At 43.6% G+C, this 25233-nt stretch overlaps 1 protein-coding gene across 1 annotated transcript in view; it reads right to left on the bottom strand.

Annotated features, from left to right (window-relative positions):
* The window catches only part of exoc4 (exocyst complex component 4), a 707051-nt gene that overhangs the window by 668580 nt on the left and 13238 nt on the right, over window positions 1–25233 (bottom strand). The window lies entirely within an intron of this gene.

Genomic DNA, 25233 nt, shown 5'->3' with positions numbered 1-25233 from the left:
CATGTGCATTCAGTTTTCCAAATGTTCTGAGTGTTAACTGAATCTGTGTGGTTGGTGAATTCAAAAGTAAGACACAGAGCATTTCCTTGCTGAAATAATTTATTAACTTTGTTCACTCCTCACACCCCCCCAGTGCCCCAGCAATCAGCTACTTACGCATGTATTTAAAAACCCATCAGCTGTTCCCTTGAACAATGTAATTGATGAGATATTGACAGAAACCGCTCTGTTTTTAAAATTAAAACTGTTGGAAACACAAGAACAAACCTTCCAAACTAATCGAAAAAATATAAAGTCTTGTTTCTTTACATTATAGTACAACCAACCATTAATAAATCTCATATTCCCTTTTGGACATTTTCTTTCTTTACTATGTATAAATAATTAAAAAGCAATCAAAGAAAAAAGTGGTCTTCCATATTCTCGTTATAACACAATGCATTCCCCCTTCCAGTAGATCTAATAATTGCTTGGAACAAGCATCTCTCTTTGTTAAACAGTCGAACAATTGGTGTCTTGCATCCACTCATTTTAGTTTGGAAATTTCTCTCGTTTCCAACATTTCTTTTCTGCTAGCAAAGTCAATCCTTAACCTTTTATTAATGATACCGTTTGTCGAATGAACATTGCCCCAAAGAAAAAGGTGATTCACAGAGCATTCTACAGGCAAACCTTTCTCAGATTGACCATTTTACAGAATTTCCTTGGACATGCAGACACCCATGTCTCTTGCTTCGACTAATAATAATCTTTATTGTCAAAAATAGGCTTACATTAACACTGCAATGAAGATACTGTGAAAATACCGAGCCTGTTCGGGTACACTGAGGGAGAATTCAGAATGTCCAAATTACCTAACAGCACATCTTTCGGGATTTGTGGGAGGAAACCGGAGCACCCGGAGGAAATCCACGCAGACATGGGAAGAACGTGCAGACTCCACACAGACAGTGACCCAAGCCGGAAATCGAACCTGGGACGCTGGCTCTGTGAAGCAACAGTGCTAACCACTGTCCTACACCAGTGTTTCAGCAGCTAAGGTGTTTTTAACTAGCCTTTTTATTTCCTTCACAGCCTTTACTATTTTTTCCCACCTCGAATATAATAAACCCTGCGGTGCTAGAATATCCCTCTGGAAGATTGGCATGTGAAATATTGTTAAAAATTACTAACCTTAGTTCTTCTCGGTCCCCCACATTGTATTTGCTGAGAACGTCCGCAGCTGTAGCATGTTCCATCATAGTACTCAGTTCCAATATGCCTAACTGGTCTAGTCTGAGTGCACAACCAGTTCAAATGTTTCTTCCTTGGATTTAAGATTTTCTCTCTGAGAATTTATTGGGATGGAATTGACATTTCCCAAGTAAGATTGTTGATTCAAGATCACTCCGGACTTATTCCTCTTAATGTCTAATCCTGTACGGTAGCATTGTGAATAGCACAATTACTTCACAGCTCCAGGGTCCCAGGTTCGATTCCGGCTTGGGTCACTGACTGTGCGGAGTCTGCACATCCTCCCCGTGTGTGCGTGGGTTTCCTCCCACAGTCCAAAGAGGTGCAGGTTAGGTGGATTGGCCATGATAAATTGCCCTTAGTGTCCAAAGTTGCCCTTAGTGTTGGGTGGGATTACTGGGTTGTGCGGATAGGGTGGAGGTGTTGACCTTGGGTGGGATGCTCTTTCCAAGAGCCGGTGCAGACTCGATGGGCCGAATAGCCTCCTTCTGCACTGTAAATTCTATGATCTATGATGATTTAAAGGCCTTGAAGCCTGTCTTCTAACCTCAAATTCCTTATCTATTTTATCTATCACTCATTGCTCGAATTTAGCAGTACCCACTGCTCAAATTCTACAGAACACATCGCACAAATTCTGTAGTCGCATCCACCATCCGCCCCCCACAGAAAATCAGCAACGTGCATCATAAAGATGCCTGCTAGTTTATCTTTCTGATACCAATAGAACAGGGCTCGATCTGCCTTTAGACGAATACAACCGGATTTCATCAGGACAGATATATCAGTGAGAAATATCACACCCTTGACGCATCGTTCAAGCATAAACACACTGGTTTAATTTCCACAGTTGCCCTTTTATATCACCTGCTTCTTTAGGTGATTTCCAAACCACTTACCTTTGAAATTTCTCACCCTGCAAAAAAATGGGGGTGGTACCAGAGCAATAGGTCAGAAGGTGAAAAATTTGAGGGAAAACTAGGGAATAGGGTCAGTATGGCTCTGAGGAAGAGCAGACAGGGAGATGTTACTGAAAACAGCGGGACTGGTGGCCTGAAGTGCATATGTTTTAATGTAAGAAGTATAGCAGGTAAGGCAGATGAACGTAAGAGCTTGGATTAGGACTTGGAACTATGATGTTGTTGCCATTACAGAAACCTGGTTGAGGGAAGGACAGGATTGGCAGCTAAACGTTCCAGGATTTCGATGTTTCAGGCGGGATAGACGGGGATGTAAAAGGGGTGGAGGAGTTGCGCTACTGGTTAGGGAGAATATCACAGCTGTACTGCGGGAGGACACCTCAGGGGGCAGAGTTTATATGGGTAGAGATCAGGGATAAGAAGGGTGCAGTCACAATGTTGGAGGTTCACTACAGGCCTCCCAACAGCCAGCGGGAGATAGAGGAGCAGATAGGTAGACAGATTTTGGAAAGGAGTAAAAGCAACAGGGTTGTTGTGATGGGAGACTTGAACTTCCCCAATATTGACTGGGACTCACTTAGTGCCAGGGGCTTGGGCAGGGCAGAGTTTGTAAGGAGCATCCAGGAGGGCTTCTTAAAACAAGAAGAAGATAGTCCAACTAGGGAAGGGGCTGTACTGGACCTGGTATTGTGGAATGAGCCCAGCCAAGTGGTAGGAGTTTCAGTCGGGGAGCATTTTGGGAACAGTGACCACAATTCAATAAGTTTTAAAGTGCTGGTGGACAAGCATAAGAGTGGTCCTACGGTGAATGTGCTAAATTGGGGGAAGGCTAATTGTAAAAATATTAGGCAGGAACTGAAGAACCTAGATTGGAGGCGGATGTTTGAGGGTAAATCAACATCTGACATGTGGGAGGCTTTCAATTGTCAGTTGAAAGGAATTCAAGACCGGCATGTTCCAGTGAGAAAGAAGGATAAATACAGCAAATTTCGGGAACCTTGGATAACGAGAGATATTGTAGGCCTCGTCGAAAAGAAAAAGGAGGCATTTGTCAGGGCTAGAAGGCTGGAAACAGACGAAGCCTGTGTGGAATATAAGGAACGTAGGAAGGAACTTAAGCAAGGAGTCAGGAGGGCTAAAAGGGGTCACAAAAAGTCATTGGCAAATAGGGTTAAGGAAAATCCCAAGGTTTTTACATGTACATAAAAAGCAAGAGGGTAGCCAGGGAAAGGGTTGGCCCACTGAAGGTCAGGGGAGGGAATCTATGTGTGGAGCCACAGGATATGGCGAGGTGCTAAATGAATATTTTGCATCAGTATTCACCAAAGAGAAGGAATTAGTGGATGTCGAGTCTGGAGAAGGGTGTGTAGATAGCTTGGGTCACATTGAGATCCAAAAAGAGGTGTTGGGTGTCTTGAAAAAAATTAAGGTGGATAAATCCCCAGGGCCTGAGGGGATCTACCGCAGAATACTGAAGGAGGCAAGAGAGGAAATTGCTCAGGGCTTGACAGAAATCTTTGGATCCTCACTGTCTTCAGGTGATGTCCCGGAGGACTGGAGAATAGCCAATTTTGTTCCTTTGTTCCTTTGGGCAGCACGGTAGCACAAGTGATTAGCACTGTGGCTTCACAGCGCCAGGGTCCCAGGTTCGATTCCCCGCTGGGTCACTGTCTGTGCGGAGTTTGCACGTTCTCCCCGTGTCCGCGTGGGTTTCCTCCGGGTGCTCCGGTTTCCTCCCACAGTCCAAAGACGTGCAGGTTGGGTGGATTGGCCATGCTAAATTACCCGTAGTGTCCATAAGGGTTGGGAGGGGTTATTGGGTTGCGGGGATAAGGTGGAAGTGAGGGATTAATGTGGGTCGGTGCAGACTCGATGGGCCGAATGGCCTCCTTCTGCACTGTATGTTCTATGTAATCTATGTTTAAGAAGGTTAGCAACGATAATCCAGGGATCCACAGGCCGGTGAGCCTTACGTCAGTGGTAGGGAAATTACTGGAGAGAATTCTTCGAGACAGGATCTACTCCCATTTGGAAGCAAGTGGACTTATTAGCGACAGGCAGCACGGTTCTGTGAAGCGGGGGTCGTGTCTCACTAACTTGATAGAATTTTTCGAGAAGGTCACAAAGATGATTGATGGAAGTAGGGCAGTGGATGTTGTCTATATGGACTTCAGTAAGGCCTTTGACAAGGTCCCTCATGGCAGACTGGTACAAAAGATGAAGTCACACGGGATCAGAGGTGAGCTGGCAAGATGGATACAGAACTGGCTAGTTCATAGAAGGCAGAGAGTAGCAATGGAAGGATGCTTTTCTGATTGGAGGGCTGTGACTAGTGGTGTTCCGCAGGGATCAGTACTGGGACCTTTGCTGTTCATAGTACATATAAATGATTTGGAAGAAAATGTAACTGGTCTGATTAGTAAATTTGCCGTCCACACAAAGGTTGGTGGAATTGCAGATAGCGATGAGGACTGTCAGAGGATACAGCAGGATTTAGATCGTTTGGAGACTTGGGTGAAGAGGTGGCAGATGGAGTTTAATCCGGACAAATGTGAGGTAATGCATTTTGGAAGGTCTAATACAGGTGGGGAATATACAGTGAATGGTAGAACCCTCAAGAGTATTGAAAGTCAAAGAGATCTAGGTGTACAGGTCCACAGGTCATTGAAAGGGGCTACACAGGTGGAGAAGGTAGTCAAGAAGGCATACGGCATGCTTGCCTTCATTGGCTGGGGCATTTGAGTATAAAAATTAGCAAGTCATGTTGCAGCTGTATAGAACCTTAGTTCGGCCATACTTGGAGTATAGTGTTCAATTCTGGTCGCCACACTACCAGAAGAATGTGAGGCTTTAGAGAGGGTGCAGAAGAGTTTTACGAGGATGTTACGTGTTATGGAGGGCATTAACTATGAGTAGAGCTTGAATAAACTCGGTTTGTTCTCACTGGAACGACGGAGGTTGAGGGGCGACCTGATGGAAGTCAACCAAATTATGAGGGGCATAGACAAAGTGGAGAGTCAGAGGCTTTTCCCCAGGGTAGAGGGGTCAATTACTAGGGGGCATAGGTTTAAGGTGCGAGGGGCAAGGTTTAGAGGAGATGTATGAGGCAAGTTCTTTTACATAGAGTGTAATGGATGCATGGAACTCGCTGCCGGACGTGGTGGAGGAAGCAGGACGATAGTGACATTTAAGGGGCATCTTGACAAATACATGAATAGGATGGGAATAGAGGGATACGGACACTGGAAGTACAGAAGATTTTAGTTTCGACGGGCAGCATGGTCGGCGCAGGCTTGGAGGGTCGAAGGGCCTGTTCCTGTGCTGTACTTTTCTTTGTTCTTTGTTCTGTCAACTTATTTGGAAAAAGAGCCAAAAAATCTTCAAACTCACTTTTCCTGCAGGTGAGTCCACTCTGACATTTTGGCCACCAAGTCTTCCTTGCCACAAAGCCCCAAGCCACTAATCTAGCTTTAGCCTCGTCATGCCATCAGGAAGTAGTATCTTTTTTGTGCCTATCCACCTGAGGGATAAGGCTGGCGGTCTCCTGTCCTGTATTTCAATGCATATACCAAATTCTCGATCTAATCCTAGGACATGAAGCTGGGGAAGTGGTCGAAGTGGGCAGGCATTTTGGGGATACTTCCCATAATTCTACAAGTTTCAAAGTCATTAAGGAAAGGGATAAGGATAGTTCAGAAGTCAAGTGGCTGAATCGGGGGAAAGCCGATTTCAATATCATAAGACAAGTTCTGGCAACGCAGGCGGAAAGCAGCTACTTGCAGGTAAATCGACATTTGGAAAGTAGGAGTCTTTTAAAAGTGAAATCTTGAGAGTTCAGGGTTAATGTGTCCCTCTAAAAGTGAAGGGCAAGAGTGGCAAGTTCAGGGACCCCTGGTTGTCAAGGGATACCAAAGGTTCAATGAAGGAGAAAAAGGAAGCATGTAATAGACGTAGAGCACTAAAAATGAGAGGCCCTCCATGTGTAAAGAGCATAGGGGGTGATTAAAAAATTAGGCAGGCAAAGAGGGGTCACAAAATATTGGCAGATAGGATGAAGGAAAACCCCAAAGCATTTTATAAGTGTATTAAGAGCAAGAGGATGATCAGGGAAAGAGTGGGGCCCATTATGAACCAAAGGGGTAATCTGCATGTGGAGCCAGAGGATGTGGATAAGGACTAAGCCAAATATTTTTCATCTGTATTCACGAAGGAGAAAGGCATGGCAGCTGGAGATTTCAGTTGGGACAGTGAAATTCTAGAGCACGTGAAGAGAAATAAGGATGAGGTATCAGATGTTTTAGCAAAATAAAGATGCATAAATCTCCAGGGCCTGTCTGATACGATGTATCCCAACCCGCTAGAGGCAAGGAAGGAGATTGTTGCCGGCCTGACTGAGATATTTAAATCTTCGCTGGCCACAGGTGAAGTGCCGGATGACTGGACGACAGCTGATGTGGTACCTTTATTCAAGAAGGGCAGCAGGAATAAGGTAATTGCAGGCCAGTTCGTATGACGTCAATGGTAGGGAAATCATGGGGAAAAATGCTGAAGTGCAGGGATAATCTACACTTAGAAAGGTAGGGCTTGATCAGAGATAGTCAGCACGGATGTGGTGGTGAGAGATCCTGTCTAACTAATTTAATTGAGTTTTTTCAAAAGTTAACTAAATATCTTGCCAAAGTTCCATTGATGTGGTTTACATGGACTTCAATAAGACGTTTGATCAGATTCGAAATGGAAGGCTGATCCAAAACTTGGCTTGTTAAGAGAAGGCAAAAGGGGATGCTGGAGGATTGCTTTTGTTATTGGAAGTCTGTGACCAGCATTGCATCAAAGGATCAGTGCTGGGACCCATGCGGTTTGTTGTACACATTAACGACTTAGATGTGAATGTTGAGGGTCTAATTAGTAAGTTTGCAGATTAAATGAAGATTAGAGTTATTGATAGTGAGGACGACAGTCTTTGGCTGCAGACTGATATTGATCAACTGGTAAATTGGGCGGAGCAATGGCAGATGGAATTTAATCCTGATAAGTGTGAGGTGATGCATTTTCAGAGGTCTAATAAGGGTAGAATATACACAATCAACGGTAGGTTCCTCAGGACTATTGAGGAACAAAGGGACCTTGGTGTGCAAGTCCGTGGATGCCTGAAGGTGACAGCACAGGTAGATAGGGTGGTTCAGAAAGCACATGGGATGCTTGCCTTCATTAGCCAGCGCATGGAATATAGGAGCAGGCGGGTCTTGGTACAACTTGAGAAAACATTAGTTAGGCCACAAATGGAATAGTGTGTGCAGTTCTGATCGCCTCACCATTGGAAGGACATGATTGCACTGGAAGGGGTGCAGAGGAGATTAGAACATAAGAACTAGGAGCAGGAGTAGGCCATCTGGCCCCTCAAGGCTGCTCCGCCATTCAATGAGATCATGGCTGATCTTTTGTGGACTCCGCTCCACTTTCCGGCCCGAACACCATAACCCTTAATCCCTTTATTCTTCAAAAAACTATCTATCTTTATCTTAAAAACATTTAATGAAGGAGCCTCAACTGCTTCACTGGGCATGGGATTCCATAGATTCACAACCCTTTGGGTGAAGAAGTTCCTCCTAAACTCAGTCCTAAATCTACTTCCCCTTATTTTGAGGCTATGCCCCCTAGTTCTGCTTTCACCCGCCAGTGGAAACAACCTGCCCGCATCTATCCAATCTATCCCCTTCATAATTTTATATGTTTCTATAAGATCCCCCTCATCCTTCCAAATTCCAACAAGTACAGTCCCAGTCTACTCAACCTCTCCTCGTAATCCAACCCCTTCAGCTCTGGGATTAACCTAGTGAATCTCCTCTGCACACCCTCCAGCGCCAGTACGTCCTTTCTCAGGTAGTGAGACCAAAACTGAACACAATACTCCAGGTGTGGCCTCACTAACACCGTATACAATTGCAGCATAACCTCCCTAGTCTTAAACTCCATCCTTCTAGCAATGAAGGACAAAATTCCATTTGCCTTCTTAGTCACCTGTTGCACCTGTAAATCAACTTTTGGCGACTCTTGCACTAGCACACCCATGTCTCTCTGCACAGCAGCATGTTTTAATATTTTATCATTTAAATAATAATCCCTTTTGCTGTTATTCCTACCAAAATGGATAACCTCACATTTGTCAACATTGTATTCCATCTGCCAGACCCTAGCCCATTCACTTAACCTCTCCAAATCCCTCTGCAGACTTCCAGTATCCTCTGCACCTTTTGCTTTTCCACTCATCTTAGTGTTGTCTGCAAACTTGGACACATTGCCCTTGGTCCCCAACTCCAAATCATCCATATAAATTGTGAACAATTGTGGGCCCAACACTAATCCCTGAGGGATACCACTAGCTACTGATTGCCAACCAGAGAAACACCCATTAATGCCCACTCTTTGCTTTCTATTAATTAACCAATCCTCTATCCATGCTACTACTTTACCCTTAATGCCATGCATCTTTATCTTATGCAGCAACCTTTTGTGTGGCACCTTGTCAAAGGCTTTCTGGAAATCCAGATATACCACATCCATTGGCCCCCATTATCGACAGCACTGGTAATGTCCTCAAAAAATTCCACTAAATTAGTTACGCACGACCTGCCCTTTATGAACCCATGCTGCGTCTGCCCAATGGGACAATTTCCATCCAGATACCTCGTGACTTCTTCCTTGATGATAAATTCCAGCATCTTCCCCACTACCGAAGTTAAGCTCACTGGCCTATAATTACCCGCTTTCTGCCTATCTCCCTTTTTAAACAGTGGTGTCACATTTGCCAATTTCCAATCCGCCAGGACCACTCCAGAGTCTAGTGAATTTTGGTTAATTATCACTAGTGCATTTGCAATTTCCCTAGCCATCTCTTTTAGCACTCTGGGTTGCATTCCATCAGGGCCAGGAAACTGGTCTACCTTTTGACTGATCAGGATGTTGCCTCGGATGGAAAGTTTCAGCTCTGAGGAGAGACTGGATCGGCTGGGTTTGTTTTCCCTCGAGCAGAAGAGGGATCTGATAGAGGAATACAAAATTCTGAGAGGCATTGATAGGGTCAATCATGAGAATATTTTCCCCATGGCAGATGTGTCGAAAACCAGAGGGCATTGGTTTAAGGTGAGGAGTCAATGGTTTAGAGGGGATGGGAGGAAACATTTTTTCACAGACTATGGTGGAAATATGGAAGCTCTTTCTGAGAGGATGGTGGAGCCAAGTACTCTCGCGACATTTAAGAAGCATCTGGATGAACACTTAAATCGTAAAGGCATTGTAGGCTGTGGACCAAGTGCTGGTAAACAGGATTAGTATAGATTGGCATTTGATGGTTAGCATAGACATAGTGGGCCAAAGGACCTCTTTCTGTGCTGCATGACAGTATAACTATCTCTCCCTCCTACAATTGGTGTCGCTTTTGCAAGTCCACGATCCTTTCCTTGGAAGCATTTAAGAATATCCATTTTCAGAACTCACACGGCATTTCCTGGCCTTCTACATCTTTGTCTTATTTTACCAATCCATGGATCTTACCGTCTGTCCCTTCTCTTGCACATGCAGCCAATATGTTTATGTGCCACTTGCATTTCCTGCCCTCCCTATAATGAAGGCATCCCTCCATTCACTGGCCCGTTACTCCAGTGCCAATTTCGGGTAGTTGACCTACCGAGCCTTTTTTTTTTAAAGAAATCTTTCCAATTAAGGGGCAATTTAGCGTGTCCAATTCACATACCCGGACATCTTTGGGTTGTGGGGGCGAGATCCATGCAGATATGGGGAGAATGTACAAACTCCATACCGACAGTGACCCGGGGCTGGGATCGAACCCTAGGATAAAGAGCCTTAACCTGTGCTTCAATATTACTTTGTTCATATTCATCATCCCTTTACCTGCCATAATCTGCTCCTCATAATTATCCAAAATATCTGAAGTGCCTGCTGCCTCTTCACTTTGTGTTACCTGTTCAGATTCTATAAATGTATAATCAGTGTCAATTAACCGAGAGGAATGTACCCTAACAGTTTAATTGCCATGTTGTAAAACTGTTTTTCCATCACTGCCGATAATCCAACCTGGGCCTTTCTATTCATTCTGGCCTTCTCTTTTGTAATATACCATGTCCCCCGGACTAAACTTTCTTTCTGATGGCCTTATGTGGTGCCACAAAAGGCTCGCCTTAAATTTATCTGCCTTTAAAAATGCCTTTCTTCCTGTATGCAGGACAGTCAAGGGTTCAGAAGAAATTGAATTAATCATGGTGAAACACAGACCGAAAGGATGACCAAGGGACAGAAAATGACAGAAGACCCAGAAGATGACAGTGAGAGAGTTTAGAAGGAACTTCATGAGAGTACCTGAGCGAGAGAAAGACAGAGTGCAACAGAGATAGAAAGTGATGAAGAGAGAGTACGCAGAAGGAACTTTATATCCACCCCATGGTGACCCTGCATGGGGGTGTCCAATTGAACTAGAGGGAGCTTTACTTTGCATCAAATTTGTGAATTTATTGTTCCGAGAATAGAAGTGTGATTCTGGAATTCATCTTATTGCAGGGCTCCTTCGAAATTTTTAACGATGAAATGTTTTGGTTCATAAAGCAAGTCATAAAATCCCATCTCCATCAATGTTATGAAGACAATATGGGAATTTACAATTTCAATTTAGAAACCTGAAGTATGCATTACCGGTAAAATTACTCCAATTAATTCGAGTGGGAAGAAGAAAGGAAATTAAAGAAAGCAATCCACTAAGCATTAATTACAATCTTCATGTGCTTGCATAAATTACATGTATACGTGTAAGCAGCAAGGTAATTTTAGAAAGGAAACGCTGTTGTTCACCAAAACGCATAAATTGAAGAACAGAGAAATGACAATTTTTGTTTTGCATTAGTTTCAAAGATAACATTTTGAAACATTTTTCTCTGCACATTTCTGGAAACAACTTAATTTACTGGCAATATTTCAATGCATCTTTTGTGGCAAGCTCCATATGACACAAAGCGAATTGCACTGAATAAGTGATTTTGGGAACTATACATGAAATATGCATCTCAAGGTTAGAGGGAAGGTTACTTTAAAGATAAAAACCTTGTCGAGGTTACGCTTTTTCTTTTTTTTTTTTTTTTTTTTTTTTTCATTCAATAAAATCCAAACAACATTTAGAGACTTCAGCTCCTCACTTCAGCTGGAACCGAATTAGGCCTTCCTACCCCCTCCCAGCTCAATCCAGTCTCAGCCATTTCCACCAATAGGGGTCATCCAACAATTACTGAGAGAGGGCAGGCACCAGGCCCACCCAGATGGCCGCCAACCCCACCAAGATGACAAAACAAATCAGAATCAGTAGTAACTATCAGCAAATTATCCCAGCCCCCCACCCTCCAACAGAGGCCCCCAAATAGAATCATGCCCAAAAATACATACACATAGCAATGAGGTATATCTTAACCCTCCAATCTTACTCCACCTAACCCCTCAAATCTTATTCCACCTAACCGTAACCACAAACCAAACAATAGTACTAAGCTCAGCATCCAAATCTAAACAAGATAATGAGCTACAGCTACCCCCGCCGCTCCGCTCCTGTTAACTGGCTAACAATTCAGCTAGCAGTATGGCCCCTACCCAGAGTCAAGAAAAATATTGACAACAGCAAAAAAAAAAAGAACAAAACCACTCCCACCACTAACTCCAACAGGAAGCCATAATTTCCACATAACAATTAAAACACAATGAACAAATGCACCCCCCCCCGCCAATTTCCGTGAGCGCCTCACGCAAAAATAATCTTTGAAACCATCAATCCGCCCACAAACAAAAAATGCAGACATAAAAAACCCCAACCACTCTCCACACACCTCGCTCAACATGCAAATACCACTCACAAAATCCAATCACCTAGCATTCTACCTGTGTTTTGTTTCACAAATGCCTCTGCATCCACAAAGTCTTTCAACTCAAAGTTACTGAGCCTCGCCGGGTACACCATTCCAAATGAAACTCCCTTCTGATATCGGGCAGCCTTCGCTTTATTAAACGCCGCCCGCTTCCTCGCCAGCCTCCACTCCAACATCTTGATGGCATGACCTTCTCATTTATAGTCACAGTGATCCTTCACCCATCTCAGGACCCGTTCTTCTCTTGAAAACTATGGAACTTAACGATAACAGCCCGCAGTGGTTCATCAGGACGAAACTTCTACCAGAGTATCCGATGTGGCAATCCAGCTTGGCAGGGAATCCACCCTCCCCCACCATCATCAAAAACCTTTCTGTGGGAGTTGGGTCTTCTCTGGCAACCCCACAATTCTCATTATATGCTTCCTAGAACGATCCTTCAGATCGTCCACTTTGGCCTTCAGTTTTTTATTCACATAGACATCAGGCATCTTTACCAACTCATTGGTGTTTTCCAGCGGTGACTGAATGGGAGCCAGGGCCTCTTCCCTCGACAGCTTTTGCTTCTCAAATTCAGTTGCCAAGATGCCAGTAAGCACATCAGCAGTTCAAGAGGACGGAGCTGTAGTACCACCCGCCGCCATTTTCTCCACAAAAGAGCCCAGAGAAGTCTCCGACTCAGTTGACGAATTTTCTTGTTCAAACCTCTTTACCTTGGTTCTTCTGCCTTAATGTGGGCACCTTACAACGTCGAGCGGGTGGGATTTCAAACAAACGTACCCACAGAAACAGGTCTAAAGGGCTGAAATCCGTACTCAGGCAGGAGCCAACTTGTGCGCGTCCTCCTTCTACATACTGCCACCGGAAGGGAGTTATGCTTTGTTGAGGGGGCCTTCCATCATTGGTTGTGAGGCAGCTGATGGGATTACCAAAAATATGAAAAGCGAGCAAGCCATTGACAAAACGTTACTTTAAGAATGTTTTGGTTGTTGTTAAAACAGCGCAGGTACTTCCTTTCAGCAGACGTAATCTCATGTGACCTGAAATTTCCACCTTCTTCATGGTATGTGTAACGTCAGATGCAAGCTCAATATTGACAATACTGGTGAATGATCATTTTGCATTACAGCAGAGATCACATGGATTTCAAGCCAAGATTGTGATAATTTGTGATACTCTACATCCCAGGGTATCAAAGGAGGTGGCCACGGAATGAGTGGATGCGTTGGTTGCCATCTTCCAAAATTCTGTAGATTCTGCAATAATTCCAGCAGATTGCAGGGTGACTAATATAACCCCACTATTGAAAAGAGGGAGCAAGAAAACAGAGAATTACAGACCGGTTAGCCTAACATTAGTAGTATGGAAAGTGCTCAGCCCTATTATAAAGGAAGTGACAATTTAAAAATATCAATGGGGTTAGACAATGTCAACATGGATTTATGAAAGTGAAATCACATTTGACAAACCTACTGGAGTTTTTGAGGATGTAACTGGCAGAACAGATAACGGAGAGCTATTGGATGTAGCATATTTGGCTTTTCAAATGGCTTTTCATAAAGTGCCACGTAAGAGGTAAGTCTGCAAACTTAAAGCACATAGGATTTGGGGAATACATTGGCATGGATTGAGAATTGTTTCGCAGACAGGAAATAGAGTGGGTTTTTTTCAGAGCGGGGGGAGGCAGTGACTAGCGGGTGCCGAAGGTTAAGTGCTTAGTCCCCAACTATTCACAATATACATCAATGATTTGGATGAGGGAACCAAATACAATATTTCCAAGTTTACTGACAACATAAAAGTAGATGGAATTGTGACTGGCGAGGAGGAAGAACAGAGGTTTCAAGGCCATTGAGACATGTTCAGTGTGTGGGCAAATACATGGCAAATGCAGTATAATGTGGAGAAGTGTGAAATTATCTATTTTGGTAGGATAAACAGAATGGCAGAGTATTATTTAAATGGTTGGGAGCGTTGATGTTCAAAAGGACTGGATGTCTTTGTACACCAATCACTGTGAGCAAGCAAGAAAATGCAGCAAGCAGTTAATAAGGCAAATAGTATTTTGGCTTTCACTTTGGCTCTTGTTCACATTAACCAGCTTTTACAGATGCACCATAGAAAGCATCCTATCTGGCTGCATCACAGTCTGGTATGGCAACTGCACGGCCCAAGACCGCAAGAAACTTCAGAGAGTCGTGAACACAGCCCAGTCCATCACACAAACCTGCCTCCCATCCATTGACTACATCTGCACCTTCCACTGCCTGGGGAAAGCGGGCAGCATAATCAAAGACCCTCCCACCCGGCTTACTCACTCTTCCAACTTCTTCCATCGGGCGGGAGATACAAAAGTCTGAGAACACGCACGAACAGACTCAAAAACTGTTCCCACTTCCCCAGTTACCAGACTCCTAAACGACCCTCTTATGGACTGACCTCATTAACACTACACCCCTGTATGCTTCACCCGATGCCGGTGTTATCTAGTTACATTGTATACCTTGTGTTGCCCTATTACGTATTTTCTTTTATTTCCTTTTCTTTACATGTACTTAATGATCTGTTGAGCTACTAGCAGAAAAATATTTTTCACTGTACCTTGGTACATGTGACAATAAACCAATCCAATCCACTGCAACAGGATTAGAGTACAGGATGTCCTACTGCAGCTGCACAGGGCCTTGGAGACATAACATCGAGAGTATGGTGTCCAGTTTTTGTCTACTTGCCTCTGAAAGGATATACTTCCCATCGAGGGAGTGTAGCCAACATTCACCAGACTGACTACTGGCTTGACAGAGATTGGGTCGACTAGGCCTGTGTTCACTGGCGTTCAGAAGAATAAGGGGATCTCATTGAAATGTTTAAAATTCTGGCAGGGCTGAACAGGCTTGATGCAGCGATGTTTCCTCCAGCTGAGGTGGGGCGGGGGGGGGGGGGGGAAGAGAGAGAGAGAGAGAGAGAGAGAGAGAGAGAGAGAGAGAGAGAGAGAGAGAGAGAGAGAGAGAGAGAGAAGGAAGAGAGAGAGAGAGAGAGAGAGAGAGAGAGAGAGAGGGGGGCAGTGTAGAACAAAGGGTCACAGCCTCAGGTTGTAGCTTGGACATTTTAGGACTGAGATGCGGAGAAATTTCTTCACTCGGAGGGTGGTGAACCTGTGGAATTCTCTACTACAGCCAAGTCACTGAATATATTTAAGAAGGAAATAGATTTGTGGACTCTAAAGGCATCAAGGGGTATGAGGAGAAAGTAGCAGTATGGCACGAAGATACAGGATCAGCCATGACCATATTGAACTCTTCTGCCATTTAATCTCTCCTGTCCTCCTCCAATCACAGGCCTTCCTTTTGTCAGCACAAAAGATGTGCAACAGCAGGAGTGCTGCTGTCTGAAAACAAAAAGAGAAAAAGCAAATATACAAATCATAGGAAAAATAGGAGCCAAGATTATGATTTAAAATTGGACAACACCTTGCTGATTCTGGAGTGCCTAATCTAAAGAGGACATGTAGTCCCTCAGGCTTGCAAGGAGCTTCACTGGAAATGTGCAGTAGGCCGAGGACAAAGCTGTATGTGTGCAAGGTGGAGAATTAAAAAGACAGGCTACTGGAAGCTCTGGGTCATGCAGACTGAATGGAGGTGTTTCACAAACCAATCACGCAATTTGTAGCAGTTTCATCTCCCCAATGTAGAAGAGACCACATTGTGAAAAATGAACACAATATACTAAATTGTTTCTGAACTTATTTTCTTGAGCCATCACCATTCCCTTTGTTCCTCTGTCACTTAATCGATCCTGTCATCCACCCAATCAGACCTTCCTTTTGACCTATTTCCCACCCGTCTCTTGCTCGAAACTTATTTCTAACTTTTTCCCAATTCTAATGAAGGGTCAGCAATCTGAAACATTGGGCAGGATTTTCAGGCTACTCCCACCAGCAGGACAGTCTGATCCGGTGAACGGTGAGCCCCTGCCATGAATTCCCCAGTGGCAGAGGGTGAAAATAATGGGAATCCCCATTGACAGGAAGAACACAAGATCCTGTCGCCAGCTATTCACAATGGCAAGTACGACATGGGGGGGTCCCACCGATAAACTCAGTTTCTCTCTCCACCGAGGATCTGTGGAGTATTTCTTTCAGATTTCCAACATATGAAATATTAAGTTTTTCAATTTGTGATCCTCCGTGTTGAATCTTAAAGAATGCGCTAACATTTGAGCTATTTTGAGAGTTGTTTAAAAACACATTTTTTATAAATCACAATGTATTTGATACATATGATCATCAATCACTTCTTCAAAACAATGAATTCGAACTTCTGTTGTCAAGTCTCAGCTGTTACAACCATTCCTTGCATACTCCATTATCTGGCTCAAGAAGTGCACATGGACAGATGTGATGAGAATACAATTTCCCAATTTGCACAAACAGCCTAACACAGCAGCTGCATTTGGGCAGAATACAGAAAGCTCGACTCACGTTCAAGCCCATGATAGTCAACATGGATTTAATTTTTGGAAGGAAATAACAGCATTGTGGGGAAAGTGGTCAGCATCTCGGAGTACACAGGGTAATGCTCTGGGGGCCCGGGTTTCGAATCCCACTACGGCAGATGGTGAAATGGGAATTCAATAAAAATCTGGAATTAAAAGTCTAAAGGCGACCATGAGACCATTGTTGATTGCCGTAAAACCTCCATCTAGTTTACTAATGTCCTTTAGGGAAGGAAATCTGTCGTCCTTACCTGGTCTGGCTTACATGTGACTCCAGACCCACAGCAATGTAGTTGACCCTTAATTGCCTCAGGGATGGACAGTAAATGCTGGTCCAGCCAGCGACGCCCACATCCCAAGGACGAATGAAATAAAAGTACAAGGACCACAGAAAAGTTCTGTTCCGTGAGTTCCAGAGTCCTGAAGTCAAAGTTGAATGAGGAAGTCTTTGGGCATTCAGTGGTCAGCTGGCTGGAGACCAGTGTTCTAAGATTCACTTTTTCTGGTGGCATTGATGTTGAAAGATGAAGTATGCACGCAGTTCTATTAGTGCTGATACAAAATCTTCCAATCGAGTCAGGTTTGATGGGCCGATGGCACAACCTGGACAGAGTTTGCTTCAGAATGTGGCTTGCCAGTTGGATGTTAAACAGCAGACTGGCTGCGCAGCTCATAAAGATGTTAACCTGCCCAAAAGGCCCAGGTTTTGTGTCATATGACCTTCCTTCTCCAGAGTGACTTCAGCCAAAGATGTTTGTCCAGTGTCTGGAATTTGACTTTGTTTTCAGCACTGATAATGTCTCAGGCATTGTGGGTTCAAAGGGGTTGCATTCGCGTGCAGGTCTGGTGTATGGGCAGCCATCATCTCAATGGACCCATGGACTCCACTAGCAAAGTTGGCTTATCAAATGCAAATAGAATTACTGTCGCTTCCATTGAAATTTGTCTATACAATCCCAGGTGGTCGGTTGGAAGCTCCCGAAGAATAATGAGGCGCGACAAAAACGGAGAAAATAGTGGTTTTGTTCTGGAGATCAATGGGGATAATTTCCAGGCAGAGGCTCAACCATCTTACTTGGCCAGCAGAAAAGCCCAGTTTAAAAATGAGAAATAGTAAGAGGGAAAAAGTTTTAAAATATATACAGGATGAGGGTTCTACTCCATGTTGGAGAACGCAACAATAAGTTAAAATAAGCAAAATACTGAGGATGTTGGAATCCAAAACAAGAACAAAGGGTGCCGGAAAAACTCAGCAGGTCTGTCATCATCTATCAGGAGATAAACAGAGTTAATATTCTGATGAAGGTTCCATGGTTCAAAACATTAACTCTGTTTTTCTCCTGCTAGATGCTGGCAGAACTACTGAGTTTGTCCATGTTCTCTGTCCTTCAATAATCGTAGTTTTTGTGCAGAAAAACAGATTTTGTTTTCCATTCTTGCACAAGGTATTGGCAGAAATTAGTCCGGTCCAAATAAGTTACATTTAGAACACATTATCGCCCAAAGCTTTTCACAGAATGGTGTTGGGAAAACAAAGCTAGTTTTAAGAGATTTACATAGAATTACATAGAATTTACAGTGCAGGTGGCCATTCGACCCATCGAGTCTGCACTGGTCCTTGGATAGAGCACCCTACTGAAGCCCACACCTTCACCCTATTCCCGTAACCCCTCACCATTTTGGACATTAAGGGCAATTTTGAATGGCCAATCCACCTAACCTTCACATCTTTGGACTGTGGGAGGAAACTCCGGAGCATCCGGGGAAACCCACGCAGACACGGGGAGAACGTGCACACTCCGCATGACAGTGACCCAAGCCAGGTATTGAACCTGGGACTCTGGCGCAGTGAAGCAGGGAATTAAACCTGGGAATCGAGAGTTGAAGCAATTGTGAGCAGTTTGCACATCAGCCAAGATAAAGAAATCCTAAAGAGGTTGCTCCAATAGCCAGTGTGAAAAGTGGAGCAGAAGCTTGGGTTCAAAGAGTCATTTGCAAAACCTGGACTGGATTACGAATGCAAACCACTAAGGAAAAGCATAATTATGTGAGAAGATTTTAAAGCATGCCATTGGAGTTTGGAAACGTGATGATCTTTGGAAGGGATCCTGAGGAGACATCCACAAACATGCACGTGGGTTCAGAGTGCAGAGCGTATTTGCCCACAGTCATCTTGTGAGCTTAAAAGGGACCTTGTGTTAAATGAGACCATTGTCAATTAAGATGGTTACTCGTTTTTTTTTAAACATTTTAAACGTATTTTATGACAAACATGTATCAAAACAGGTTACAGCAAGTAAACACCCTGGGAAACATACTTCCCAACAATCAACTATATACTCTGTACAGATTTTTCCCCTTTTTAAACGCTCCTCACCCCGCCCCCCCCCATCCCCCTGTGATGAATAGCTCCTCAAACACGGTCACAAACATCCCCCAACCTTTCTCAAACTCCTCTGCTGAGCCCCTTAACTCATACTTTACCTTCTCTAACGGCAGGAAGTCGTACAAGTCACCCAACCATGCCGCTACACCCGGTGGCGATGCCGACCACCACTCCAACAAAATTCACCGCCGTGCAATCAGAGAGGCGAAGGCTGTGACATCGGCCCTCCTCCTCTCTTATGAGCTCTGGCTTCTCTGAAACTCCAAATATAGCCACCAAAGGATCCGGGTCCACCTCCTCCTCCACTATCCTCGCTAAGACTGCAAACACTCCCGCCCAGTTTTTCCCAATTTCGCGAAATCCCAAACCATATGTATGTGATTCGCTGGCGCCCGCCCACACCTCTCACACTCATCTGCTACCCCCCTGAAAGAACCCACTCATTCTTGCCAGAGTCATATGCACCCTGTGCACCACCTTAAACTGTATCAGGCTCATCCTTGCACAAGAGGAGGTCCTGTTTACCCTTCGCAGTGCCTCACTCCATACTCCCCAATTGATCTCTATTCCCAACTCCGCTTCCCATTTCTCCTTGATCTTCACCACCCGCTCGCCTCCCTGCTCCCCCAGCCACTTGTATATATCCCCAATTTTTCCCTCCCCTTCCATATCCAGAAGCAGCAGTCGCTCCAGCAGGGTGTATCCCCGCAATCTAGGGAATCCTCTACAGACCATTTGTGCAAAGTCCCTTACCTGCAGATATCTGAACTCACTACCCCTCGGCAGCTCTACCCTCTCCCTTAGCTCCTCCAGACTGGCGAACCCTTCCTCCAAACCCTTCCTCACCTTCACCAGCCCCACTTCCCTCTACCTCCTATAGACACTATCCAACCCCCCCGGCTTTAACCCATGATTCTCGCACAGCGGCATTAGCACCAATATCCCTTTCATCCGAAAATGCCTCCTCAGCTGATTCCATATCTTCACCGTGGTCTGCAACACTGGGTTCCTGGTTACTCATTTTAATCCTAAATCCTGTCTGTAATTGTTATGGGGGAGGGGGGGGGATTGTTCCTCTATGTTTTACTTGAAACAAAAATAGAAGTAATGGTCTTTTGAGTAGGGTTGCATTCTGGGGTCTTCCTCTCCAGTTATAACATCAATTGGGAACACAACAATAGCCAGTTGTATTTTCAACCTTCATCAAGTGTGGACAAAAACAAAAGCAATGCTGGTGACCATTATATCCTATTTAACCAATAATTGTGTCACTCATACTCGAGGATATTCAAATACTACAGGATATTCAAATACTACAATCGACTTCAAAGACTGAAGTGATTGACCAGCCCAAGCCTGGCCATCCAATCAACCAGCAGCACCACCCCACCTTCAGCATATCTATAACAACTGAGACTCATCTCGCAATTCAAAGGAATATGGCATTTCTTGTAGAATCATGCAGGCACATGAGAAATGTAGGTGACATGTTGGTGACAAAGTAATTAAATGGCAGTAAAGTACTTAATGCCATGCCATGAATGCAATCGGAGTTATTTAAGTGCATTACATAAAGGTTACAAGTCAGAAACAAGCCTTTCAGTACTGCTGGACTATGCCAGAACACGCGGTCCCCACTAGCCTCTGCCTACCTCATTTATGTCATCTCATCCCATCAACAATTTTTTTTCCCTCTCTTGTATTCATCTAGCTTTCCCTTAAATGCATCTTTGCTTTTCATATCAGTTACTCCTCACAATAGTGAATTCGACCTTTTCACCGCTCTCTGGGTCAAGAAGCTTTACCTAAATACCCAGTTGCTAGTTTTGGAGTGCCCCACAAAAGTTAGAGCAACATTTCTACATCTACATTTTCAGGTGAAGCGTGGGATGGCAGGGCGAGGGAGGTGGGTGGGTGGTGTGCCAAGAAGAAGTGTTCTCGGTCATCCAGAAGCCCAGGCTAATGCTCTGGGGACCTAATTTCAAACTTGAAGGAAATTAAATCTGCAATTGAAAACTAGTCTCAGTAATAGTGACCATGAAAATTTAATTGTGTTGTAAAAACCAATTTGGGTTCACTTATGTCCTTAAGGAAGAAAGTTTGCCATCATAAATAACTCAGATCCACCGACGTGTGATTCCAGATGCACTGCAATATGGTTAACTCTTAACTGCCCTTCGAAATGGCCCAGCAAACCACTCAATTAAAGGGAAATTGGAGATGGGCAGCAAATGCTGGCCTTGCCAGTGACACACACATCCCATGAAAACATTTTTTTTTAAAACTCCTTCATAATTTATCAAGTCACCTCATGGTCTTCTATGAGATCCAAGCTGTTCAATCTTTTTTGACAGTCATACTCAGTGTCAATTTCCCACAAGCTTTATGGAAAATAGAGACCAAATGTCCATGGCTCTCAAGGTGCACTGAAATCAAGGTTCTGTACATGTAAAACATAATTTCTCTATTTTTGAATTCCATTCCTCCGAGTGAACCCTAGTTCTTTGTTGCACTTTTTATTGCTTGCTTTTAACCTGCACTTCTAATCTTTTTTTTTAAATTTAGAGTACCCAATTCAATTTTGTTTCCAATTAAGGGGCAATTTAGCGTGGCCAATCCACCTAGCTTGCACATCTTTTGGGTTGTGGGGGCGAAACCCACTCAAACAGGGGGAGAATGTGCAACTCCACACGGACAGTGGGATTGAACCTGGGACCTCGGCGCCGTCAGGCTGCAGTGCTAACTCATTGCGCCATCGTGCTGCCCTCGCACTTCTAATCTTAATGGTTTGTCTATCCACACACCAAGAACTCTACCCTTCTTTACAAAATGATTTGCCGAAGAGTAAATCGTCTCCTTAATCTTCCTGTCACACCTATCTACTATATTGAATTGCATTTGGCATTTTCATGCCAATTTTGCAAGTTTAAGGTCTTCTGTTTTATCACAATCCTCCTCAGCATGAATCAAACCGCAATCTTTGTTTTCTTTCTTTGCAACATTGATTTTGAGATGGAGGCTTCACAATTAATAACCAATTTGTAAAAAAAAAACACCCAATGCACCAGAGATTTTGTTTACAAAAGGTCAGCAATAGCATGTTTTTTTTAATCTTTCAATATAATACAGAAGAATCAGACTATTCAGCTCAACAAACTAATTACTGTTATGGGCTATATACAATTTACCTGCTGTCAAGTCACAACTTATTTAAACTCCCGAGTGAATAGCATAGCTAAAATTTACAATATAAATCTCTTCGGAACTTCATTTTCACCGAAGAAAATGGCAATATATCAATCTACGTTTACAATCTACATCATTTAACCTTCACCGGTTCTAATAAACGGATAACATTAACGAAGATTTTGCAGCACGTTTGTCTGATCATATCGAACGGAGTTTTTTCCCAAACTATGTTTACAAATTGTGGGCATCACTGATAAAGCCAGCATTTGTTGCTAACTCCAAATGGTGAGTGAAATATGGTTGTGAGCTGCCTTCTTGACAACTAAATGATTTGCCAGGCCATCTACAAAGACAATTAGGAGTCAAAGGGCTTTGGGTCTCAAGTAGAGACCAAACTAGATAAGGATAGTATATTTCCTTTGTTAAAGGACACAGATAGATCAAAAGGATTTTGAATGACAGTCTCGCAGTTACATCGCCCCCATTACTGATAGTGATTCATTTAATTCGCAGAATTTAAATTCCCCAGCTGCCATGGCAGGATTTGAACTCATGTCTGGAACATTAGTCAAGGTCTCTGGATTACTACTCCTGCAATAACCACTGGGGAGCAGTTAGCCCAGTTGACTAGATGGCTAGCAGGGGCATTAGATAAACAATGACAACACAGGGTCTGATTCCTGTCCTGGAGCCTGCCTCCTCGCCCTGTTGTGGGACAAGAATTTGGCATTTAACCGTGGTTCAGCAACAAGATGCACTGCAGTAACTCACCAAGGTTCCTCAGACAGCACCGTCCAAACCCACGCCCACTACCATCTACAAGGACAAGAGCAGCAGATACCTGGGATCTCCACCATCTGGAGGTTCCCCTCCAAGTCACTCACCATTGGAAATATATCGCCGTTCCTTCGCTGTCGCTGAGATAAAATCCTGGAACTCGCTCCCTAACAGCACAATGGGTGTACCTACATCTGAAGGACTGCAGCGGTTCAAGAAGGCAACTCGCCACCACCTTCTGAAGGGCAACTCGGGATGGGCAATAAATGCTGGTCTAACCAGCGACGCACACATCCCCTAAATGAATTAAAATAAATTCCAGCCGTGAGGAGCAACGATATACGAAATGAAGCATCGCATTAGGCAATCTGGGACTCAGAAATAAAAAAGGGGCAACCACACTGCTAGGAGTGTACTATAGACCCCCAAATAGTGAGAAGGAGAGAAATGAGCAAATATGTGGCAAATTTCTGACTGCAAAAACAATAGGGCAATCATAGTTGGAGACTTCAACTACTCGGATATCAATGGGGTTACAAACAGTGTAAAGGGCACAAAGGACATAAAATTCTTCAACTGCATTCAAGTGAACCTCTTTAGCCAGCTTGTAACAAGCTCAAAAAGAGAGGGCACAATTCTAGATTTAGTGTTACGAAATGAAGCTAGGCAAGTGGATAATGTAGCAGCGGGAACCATTTTTGAAAACTGACAATAATACAGTTAGATTTAGCTTCATTATGGAAACTACAGATAGAACAGGAGTATAAGTTCTATATTGGGGGAAAACAAACTTTACAAAGCTGAAGTGTGAACTGGCGAAAGTGAACTGGACACAGCTACTAAAAGGGAGAAGGAAAAACATGGTCAAATCAGTGGGAGGTACTCAAAAGTGACATTCTACGGGCACTGTGTAGACTTGGCCCCACAAAGAAAAAAGGGTGGCATGCCAAATTTAGAGCCCCCCGCTTATCCTGAAGTATACAGGGTAAGAGAAAGCATAAAAAGTAAGCTCACGACAGTGACAAAAAACTTAATACTATAGAAAGCCTAGAGGAATATCAAAAGTATGGGGATGAAGGAATAATGGAAATTCGGAAAGCAAAGAGGTGATATGAAAAAATATAGGCAGGTAAAATCGATGAAACACAAAAATGTTTTGCCAGGATAAGAAGAGCAACAGAAGAACTAAGGAAGGGATAGGGCCTTTAAGAGGTGTACATGGTAACTTATGCGTTGATGCTAAAGATATGGGCAAGGCTCTCAATGAGTACTTTGTCTTCACTAAGGAGAGGGATGAAGCTGACATTCTCATTAAAGAGGAAGAGTGTGAACTATTCAATAAAATAAGCACAATGAGAAATGAAGGTAGATGAATTACATGAGCTGGATTGATTGTATCACGAGCGGTTAAAGGAAGCCAAGAAGAAAATAGCAGATGCTCCGAGGATCATTCTCCAATCCTCACGAGACATGGGTGAGGCAGAGGATTGGAGGTCTGTGAATGTTGTACCATTATTTAAAAAGGATGAGAAGTACAGGCCTGAAAACTAAGGACTCGTCTCACTGAATTTGGCGGTGGGCAAATTATTCAAATAAATTATGAGACACAGGATAATTAATACATCACTTAGGCAAGGATTGAACAGGGATAGTCAGTCTGGTTTTGTTAGGGGAAGATAGTGTCTTCCTAACTTAACCAAGTTTTTGAGAAAGTAACAGGAAGGTTAAATAAGGCTCGGCAAGTGGATCTTAGCTACATGCATGTTAGGAAAGCATTTGTCAAGATCCCACATGGCAGACCACTCAGAAAGTTGAGATCTCATGGGAGACGAGGAAAAGTGACTAGTTGGATCCAAAATTATCTCCTAATGGATGTGTTTGCAAATGGAAAACAGTTTCCAGTTGTGTTCCACAGGGCTCAGTGTGGGGGTCTTGCTTTTTTCTTGTATATATTAGTGATATGGAATTAAATGTGGAAGACATGATCAGGAAGTTTACTGATGACAGAAAAATTGGCCATGTAGTTCACAGTGAAGAGGATAGCTATCGACCCCAGAATGATACCAATTATTTGGTTGAGAGAACAGAAAAGAGGCAAATGAAATTCAATCTGGAGAAGTGTGAGGTTATACATTTTGGGAGGACAAAAAAAAAGCAAATCCTCAATTAACGGGGAAGGTATTGAGAGGGGTTGAGGAAGTCATTGACTCTGGAGTGCATGTCCACAGGTCCATCAAAGTGGGAGTGCAGGCGGTAAAGAAAGCATATGGAATATTTTCCGTTATTAGAGAAGCTAGTGAACACAAAAGCAAGG

This window comes from Scyliorhinus torazame, chromosome 13, assembly GCF_047496885.1.
Source record: "Scyliorhinus torazame isolate Kashiwa2021f chromosome 13, sScyTor2.1, whole genome shotgun sequence".
NCBI lineage: Eukaryota > Metazoa > Chordata > Chondrichthyes > Carcharhiniformes > Scyliorhinidae > Scyliorhinus > Scyliorhinus torazame.
Note: the sequence above shows the minus strand (reverse complement) of the source record. Positions and strands in the feature narration are given on the sequence as shown.